This window comes from Cicer arietinum, chromosome 5, assembly GCF_000331145.2.
Source record: "Cicer arietinum cultivar CDC Frontier isolate Library 1 chromosome 5, Cicar.CDCFrontier_v2.0, whole genome shotgun sequence".
In the NCBI taxonomy this organism is placed as follows: domain Eukaryota; kingdom Viridiplantae; phylum Streptophyta; class Magnoliopsida; order Fabales; family Fabaceae; genus Cicer; species Cicer arietinum.
This window is the reverse complement of record NC_021164.2, coordinates 69136901-69145067: the sequence shown is the minus strand read 5'-3', so window position 1 is coordinate 69145067 and position 8167 is coordinate 69136901.

Genomic DNA, 8167 nt, shown 5'->3' with positions numbered 1-8167 from the left:
AGAGAATGGTTTTGTTTCTTTTTTTATTTTTATTTTTTTTATTTTTTATATATATTTTATTTACTCGAATTTTAATTCAACATTTGTTTACGGAAAAAATTACTTATATAACCATTGCATAGCAAAGTTGTTAAACTTTAAGGTTAACCCTTATTAGTTTAGGATTTTTTAATGTTAATTCTCTTTCTAATAAATTAGTTATGTTTCTGGGTTAGATTTTGGAATAGTTTGATAAAAACTTTTGAACACTAAAATTTTATTTTATTATATATTTGAATTTTAAAAAAATTTAAAATAATAACATGATAAAGACACGCATGATAAATATCATAATTTTTGCTTCAATATCTCTTATTCATGGTTTAAATTTGAAATAAAATTTCCAACAATATTATCATGGGATCGAATAGTAATTGTTTTTGTATGTACAACTTTATGGTGGCAATGTCATCCATGCAAGAAGTTAAGTTGCAAAGATGTAATTGTGGTATGCTTTGTTTTGTATAGCAAAATAGAATCTATTCTACTTTGTTTCATAATCAATTCATTAGGCTTTTATTTTTATTATGAAATTGCTTTATTTTAACTAATTTGTTTAGATAATTATATTATATTTAATTTATTTTACAATGAATTGTATACTACATATTATTTTGATAAAGCTGTATAATATATTATTATGGATAATGCAGAATTGTATAGGGTCACTTTTACAATTGTCTAGTTATGCATCTCATCTGTTAGTTCTTTAACATTTTTTTATTTTAATCAATTTTAGTTGACAATGATTCTAGTTCAAATGTGAATGTATGGTGTGTTTGATAATTTTAAAATTGATAAAAAAAAAAAAAAATCTGATCATTTTAGTTTTGATTACCTAGACAAGATGTTTATGTTATTGTTGTATTTGTTTGTTATATTAAAAATTGGTTAAAAATTGATTGAGTCTTAGTTTTAATCTAAACAATTTCTAAACATAAGATAAGAATAATTGAATTGTATGTAGACTTGAATTGTGTGTATACATAATAAAATCAAGCGCGTATCGGGGATTCAGCTTTTCAATTGAGAATAAAAAAATAAAGATTAGTCGTAGTTATATACTTATATAGAGAAAAAGAAATGAATATAACGAAGATATATGAATAGTTATATTTGATAATTATCCTATTCAAGTGAGTTAATGATCTAAGGTTAATCTAATATATTAAATCCTCGTTATTTTTTTAAGGATTGATACCATATTATATTAAAAAAGCTAGACAAAAAATTTGTGTTTTAAACTTATAAACATGGGCAAGATTAGTCTAATTAAATTGAATTTAACTAACTAATCCACCCGAACAAACCGTGGAAGCATAATTAAATCCCTTTAATCAATTTTACATTTGGGTGGAGAATGAATCTATCAATTTAGGTTAGATTGGTTAGAGTCCTATAATGGACATGTACAAAGTGAATGACCCACCAATTTCAACATAAAAAACAATTAAAAAAATATAATTAGAATTTAAATCAAAGAATAATATATCATTATTTAAATGAAAAAATAAATCAATTTTAAATATTAGATAAATCAATTTTATGTTTCATATTGCTTTTAATTTAATTCATTCTTCTTATTAGGAAATAATAGATTCACATTAAAATATTATTTAGGAATTTTTAATTAAGGGTAAACATTTGCCCCATATCGAAGAAAGAAAAAAAAAATTAAAAAAAAATTTTTATCCCTTTAATTTGTTTGTTTGTTTTTTTTAATTCTTTTTTGTCACCCCTCTAATTTGATATGTATCATGATAATGTACATTTTACCTATTCCCATGCACTAGATATGATACTTGATAATATACATTTTACCTATTCCATGCACTAAATATGATACTTAAGTCATACATCTGAGATGACAATGAACATTATATAGGTTAAAAATACAAAATGATTTTAAAGTCTTTTTATAAGAAAGTGAGTGTAAATTTTCATATTTATTCTATTTTATATTATACATCAATTATCTTTTAAATATTTCAATTTTATTTCAACTTTATCTACATCTATATTTGTATAATATATCGTTGAAATAAAATGTTGAAAAAAAAAATTTTATTTATATCATTTCTAAAGAAAAAAAATTCATAACTTATAATTTTTAAAAAATAAATAAATAATCTTGTAAAATAAATAAATAATTAACAGTATTTTTAATCAAAAATTTTATATTTGTCAATCTTTTTAGGATTATTTTTTCATCTTTTCTTAATTTTCTCAAACAAAATTTAAAATATTTTTAAAATTTAAATTTCTATTAATTTCAAATTATCAATAAATAAATAAATACTAAATCTAAATCAATATAATTTAAATGATATGTTAACAAAATTTCTTATTAAAAAATAATTAATAAATTTGGAGATAAAAAATTCAATCATTTAAAATTACTCTGAATCGAATATATAAATTTATTAATATATAATGACATAAAATTTTAATTATTAATTAAAAAATTCAAAATTTTAATTTAAATATCAAATTTTTTATTTTATTTAATTTTTTTTTCTTCCTGAATTATAGATAGATCTATTATTTAAATTTTTAAATTTTTAAATTCTGCAGTATTTGAGGCGTGCATGTATAAGAATATTGATTAGATTGAATAGCACATCTGAATTACTCAACTTGTTGAGACAACTTTCTTTTATCTAACTCATTAACCCATTGTAGGTATTTAATATATTATTCTTAACATAAGATATCAAGTTTTTTTTAAGTTGAATATATATTTTTATTGTATAAAATGTTCTTAAAAAAAATGAATTAACATGAAAGAAATTGACATTAATAATATAATTTGAAAGAATTTGACATTGTTAACGAATGTAATATATATGTAACTTGTACAATTTAATATGTGTTATATATCACTTTTCACCTTCTTTCTATTTTTTTTTTTTATCATATCACTTGCCAGGGACTTTGAACTGTTACATTGGATTCTTGTTGAGGTCTTATATAAGATGATCTCATTACATTAAAATGATCTCATTACATTATATGAATGGTTGTTTTCAGTTGGGTTCTTATATAAAATGATCTCGTTACATTATATGAATCGTTGTTTTCACCATCGACAAATTTGCTTGTACTTAATATAATTTAGTTATAGTAAATAAATAGGTGTAAATAAACTTTATTAATCGTAGAGACGGTAACAAGAAAGAACTTTAACTTCTCTTTATGTTCTATTTTATTGACACCAAATGTTACAATATTATAAATTAAATATTATGTTTTCATTTGAGAGGAGAACATTTATTTATTAGTCTTTATATTTTGATATAACAATATACTTTTTTTTTTTATTTTTATTCATGAACTGTTTTGAGATATATGACATTGATAGTTATTTAATTTTTTTTTTATAAATTTCTTCGATTTATTATGCGATTGCATATTTGAAGAATTTTATAATATTTAATCTTTTTTATTATTTTAAAATATGCAATTATGGGTATAAAATAACATTTTTCAATATTTTAAAATTTTGAGCTCCATAGTATTTAAAGTTTTATTATTTTTAGAGTTTTATTATAGAAAAATATAAAATTATTTTATACACCTACGTGCATAATTATTGTTAATTATTTTTAGAGTTCTATTATGGAAAAATATAAAATTATTTTGTACAACTACATGCACAATTATTGTTAATTTATATAATTGTAATATCACCTATCGTGAGTTCAGTTGTGCAAATTATGTTTGTTAAATAAATTAATATTTAATAATAATCATATCCTATTGGTGGTTTTTTTGTTAATATAATTTGTTGATAATTGTTCAATGTACTTATAAATTTATAATAATTCAATTATAATTCGAGTATCATATATGTACTACAATATTTGGTGACATAATATATGTACATTGTTATATTTCTAATAATAAAAAATTATCTTTAAAGACATGCAATGATTTATATATTTATTTTATACAATTTAACATTTATTTTAAATATTTTTTGGAAGCAATTATGTCTATATATTATATAAGTGATACGTTATCAGTGTGACATTACTTGACATTATTATTGTATAAGAGAAGATAATTGAATAATTGTTTAAATAATTTTAGAAAAACAAAACTCTTGTATTAATAAATAATCTATCATAATCTTACATGTCAATTATCAAAAACCGAAAATCAAGTATTATTTTTTCATAATAAGATTATTTTTGTCATATAGACATATATTGAAGATAGTATAGTCTTAAGTTATGTATAAATTATAATTAAAAATATAAAAATTATAATTATAATATCAACACTTCTAACAAATATGATATTATGTTGTTGAACTATTTAAGTTTAATTGCAGTTTTGGTCCCCTTATTTTAGTTGAATCACTAAAATAGTCTTCCATTTTATTTCTCCCTAGTTTTGGTTCCCAAACAGAATCTTGGTCCAAAACTTGATGAAGTTTTATTTTTTTTGCGTTTATTTAAGTCACATGCCTCAAGATTTCATGGTGCATCAATTGTCCCTGAAATTTATAATCATAAATGGTGTGGTGTGACTCTAAAAAATGTCACATCATCAAGTTTTTGACCAAAATTCTATTTGAAAACCAAAACTAGAGATAAATAAAATGGAGGGAACTACTTTCACGATTCAGTTAAAATAGGAGGACCAAAACTGCAATTAAGCCAAATATTTATTAAATGTACAATAATAAAATTTACTACTATTCATCTTACATCTTCAACAATAATAAAAATTTAAGTCTTATTTATTTTTGATGCGTGTAACCTAATCTTTTTTTAAGTGTAAAACTATATTTGTAGTATTTGAACTTCTGAGTGAATTATTATTAATAAATATATGTAATCCAATATCTTTTAAATAGTAAGGATTTAATTTCACTCATACAATAATAATAAATATTTTTGTATAATCATGTACTCTTTTATGCGAGGTTACTTTCTTTATAATATTTATTTTTTGATAGGGGATTATGTATTTTGAATTATTAAGTGAAAACCGACAATCTCCTTAATTATATATGCAAAATATATGGTTAACTATGAAACTCAAATCTTGTAAACATCTGTGAATGATAAATTGTTAATATATTTAGTTCTATAGTATCATCATGTAACCACTTGTATTAATAATCATGCTATAATATATTTTATGTGCAATATGTGGTTGAGTTTGTGAAACTATATTGATACTAAATTATAATTTTGCACTAAATATTTAGCATTCCACCGTGAAATATTATATTCGTTAGAGTATTTATATATTTGTAGGCTCTAACGAGAATTTCACCGGTTTTTATATATGTGATTTCAGTGAAAGTGTATATACAAAATTATTTATAATTATAACATCTTATTGTGATAAATATTTTCTAAAAATTTAGTATTCTACTGTTAAATATCATTATAGAGTAATTTTAAACAAGTGAACTTTTAAAAAGAATCTGAATCTTGTTATATATAACCGATAAGTAGTAGTGTATATTATATCATTAGAGTACTTCAAATTAGAAGGCTCTAATGATAATTTAAATCTCATGTATAAATATCGGATTAGTGGAAGTGCAGATATACACAAATTATATATAAATATTTAAAAATTATTATTCTTATATTGAAATATACTTTTGCATACACTAAAAGTCTACAAAACCATGGACAATAAGCCTCATTTTGTATGTTGAAATTTATATAAATATTCTTATAATGATGATTGGATGCTTAAGTAGTTGAAAATGGGTAATGATTCTTTAGCATATAATTATATTGTGCTTTTTTTTAATTATCAACATTTCATATTTTTTGAGGGCACAAATAAACAAGTACATGTTAAGGTATTTATCATCAACATATTCTTCTTAGACCAATATGAATATTCTATGATATTTATGAAATTAAAAACTTATTGGTAACACCTCTAACCACAAACTCATATATGAATATTGTAATTGATTTTGTTTTAATTAATGTCTTTTGGTGTTTTGAATTAATGAGAGTTTATATAGCATTTTTAAAATTCGAGTCATCTTTAAGTCATCGTTCTGATGTAAAATGTAAATCTTTGGTATGTATGTTTTGTTTTCTCGATCACATTCAATTCTTATTTATTTTAGAGGATAAGTGCTTTGGCTATAATTGAAACTAGATTGTGACTTACACGTCGCGCAACTGTGATATATATTTTTTTTTATATATTTGTATTTGTAACTATTGTATTGTAGCTATATTATTTTATACAAATAAAATAATAAAAATATAATACTTAAGTATAAAATGAGAATATTACCTTTTTGGATTTATAAAAAATAAAAGAAGAATGTTTTTTTTTTTTCATAAACTTTATTTTATTTATATGTTTTTATCCTTTAAATTTTTGCTTGTTTGTGCTATTCTTGCTACAATGCAATTAACAAAAATTGTTTGTGTTTGAAGTATTTTTAAACATTTGTATATAGTAATATTATACTGTTATTTGAAGCAACTTAGTCAAATAGATTGTCAACATAACATAAAGGATGAATGAATATTTATTTGTATAATTTATTCAAAATCATTATAATATTTTTGCATTTATAATTAATTAATTTATAAGTTTTTCTATGAAAGTATGTCAGCACATCACTTATATTAGTTAACAAATATAAAACAAAACTATTAATTATTAATTTTAATTGTGAAAATATAAATATAGTTGAATAATATACATTGTTTTTATATGAATTTAGGAGTTTATGATTCATTAAATGAACTATATAATAATTTCTTTAGATAAGCAAATGTTAATGTTTTTTTTTTTTTTACCTCAATGGACTTTTATACGCGTAAATTTATGAGTATTTTTGAATTTTTTAATGTTTATGACTTTTAACTTTTTTTTTACAGATTTAACTTACCACTCAATAAATCTTAATGTTTTGTATAAAATTTATTGATGTTATTTATATATGATAGTGTAACTTACGTAATACTTTATTTGTATTTATTAGAAAATCAATTACAATGATTATATTTTATTAAAAATCGATTATTGATAATATATTTTATCTATTAATAATGATAATGAACATGTAATTATTATTTTGTGAAAGAAGATTAAAAGTAATATTGAACTTTAGACTATAGACTTTCTATTAGTAACTTTCTTTTATCTCCCTGCATTTTCATACATGCGTGCGAATTTATGAGTATTTTTTTGAAAAATTAATAACATTAATATTTTTTTATGTATGTTAATGTAAATTATGTGATACTTTATTTGCATTTATTAGATAATGAATTACAATTATTATAATTTGTATTAAAAAGGTATAATATGTTTTGACTACTGGTAACACATTTTATTTATTAATAATAATAATCAACATGTAATTATTATTTAGTGAAGAAAGATTAAAAAATATATAAAATAATAGTATTAAGGGTAATGAATTTTTCAAACTATGTATATAATTAGTGTTATAAATGTATTTATTTGTTGAAATGCAACATTATTTTATTTATTTTGAGTAATTTTATAAAACTTAAATTGTTGATAGAATATTCAATAATTGTCAAAATTTCAATGTTTAGTGTTGAAGAATATAATATCATTAATCAACTTTTTCATTAGTAAAATAGCTACAAAAAATTTAGTTTGTATTATTTTTAACTTTAATATTTGATTGTGGTTAATTAATAGTGTGAAATGGATTTAAATCTTATCATATTAAATTTATAATTACATATAAATAACTTTCCTTATAATTTGAGGACCCGAGGTATGATAATAGTAAAGGTGTAATAAAAGTGTGAAAGAATAAAAGAGAATTGCAAATGATATTTTTTTTTTAAAGTCTGACTATTATCCAGGAGATAAGTATCACCGTCCATTATTCTCAGTAGACGTTGATACTTATCCTATGCAGTGGTTCAATTTCCACGAAAGATTAATTTTTATGGAAAAGAAATATAAGTAGTGAGTGAGGTGTCAATTAATAAGTTTAGATAAAATTTGAAGTTTATTTTAATATATATAAATAGATTATAGTATTGGAATCAAATTCTTATCGAAGTGGGAAATTGTTTTAATAGATCATTTAATTAATCAATTATAAATTAACAATAATCAATCATGAATTGATAATAATTAA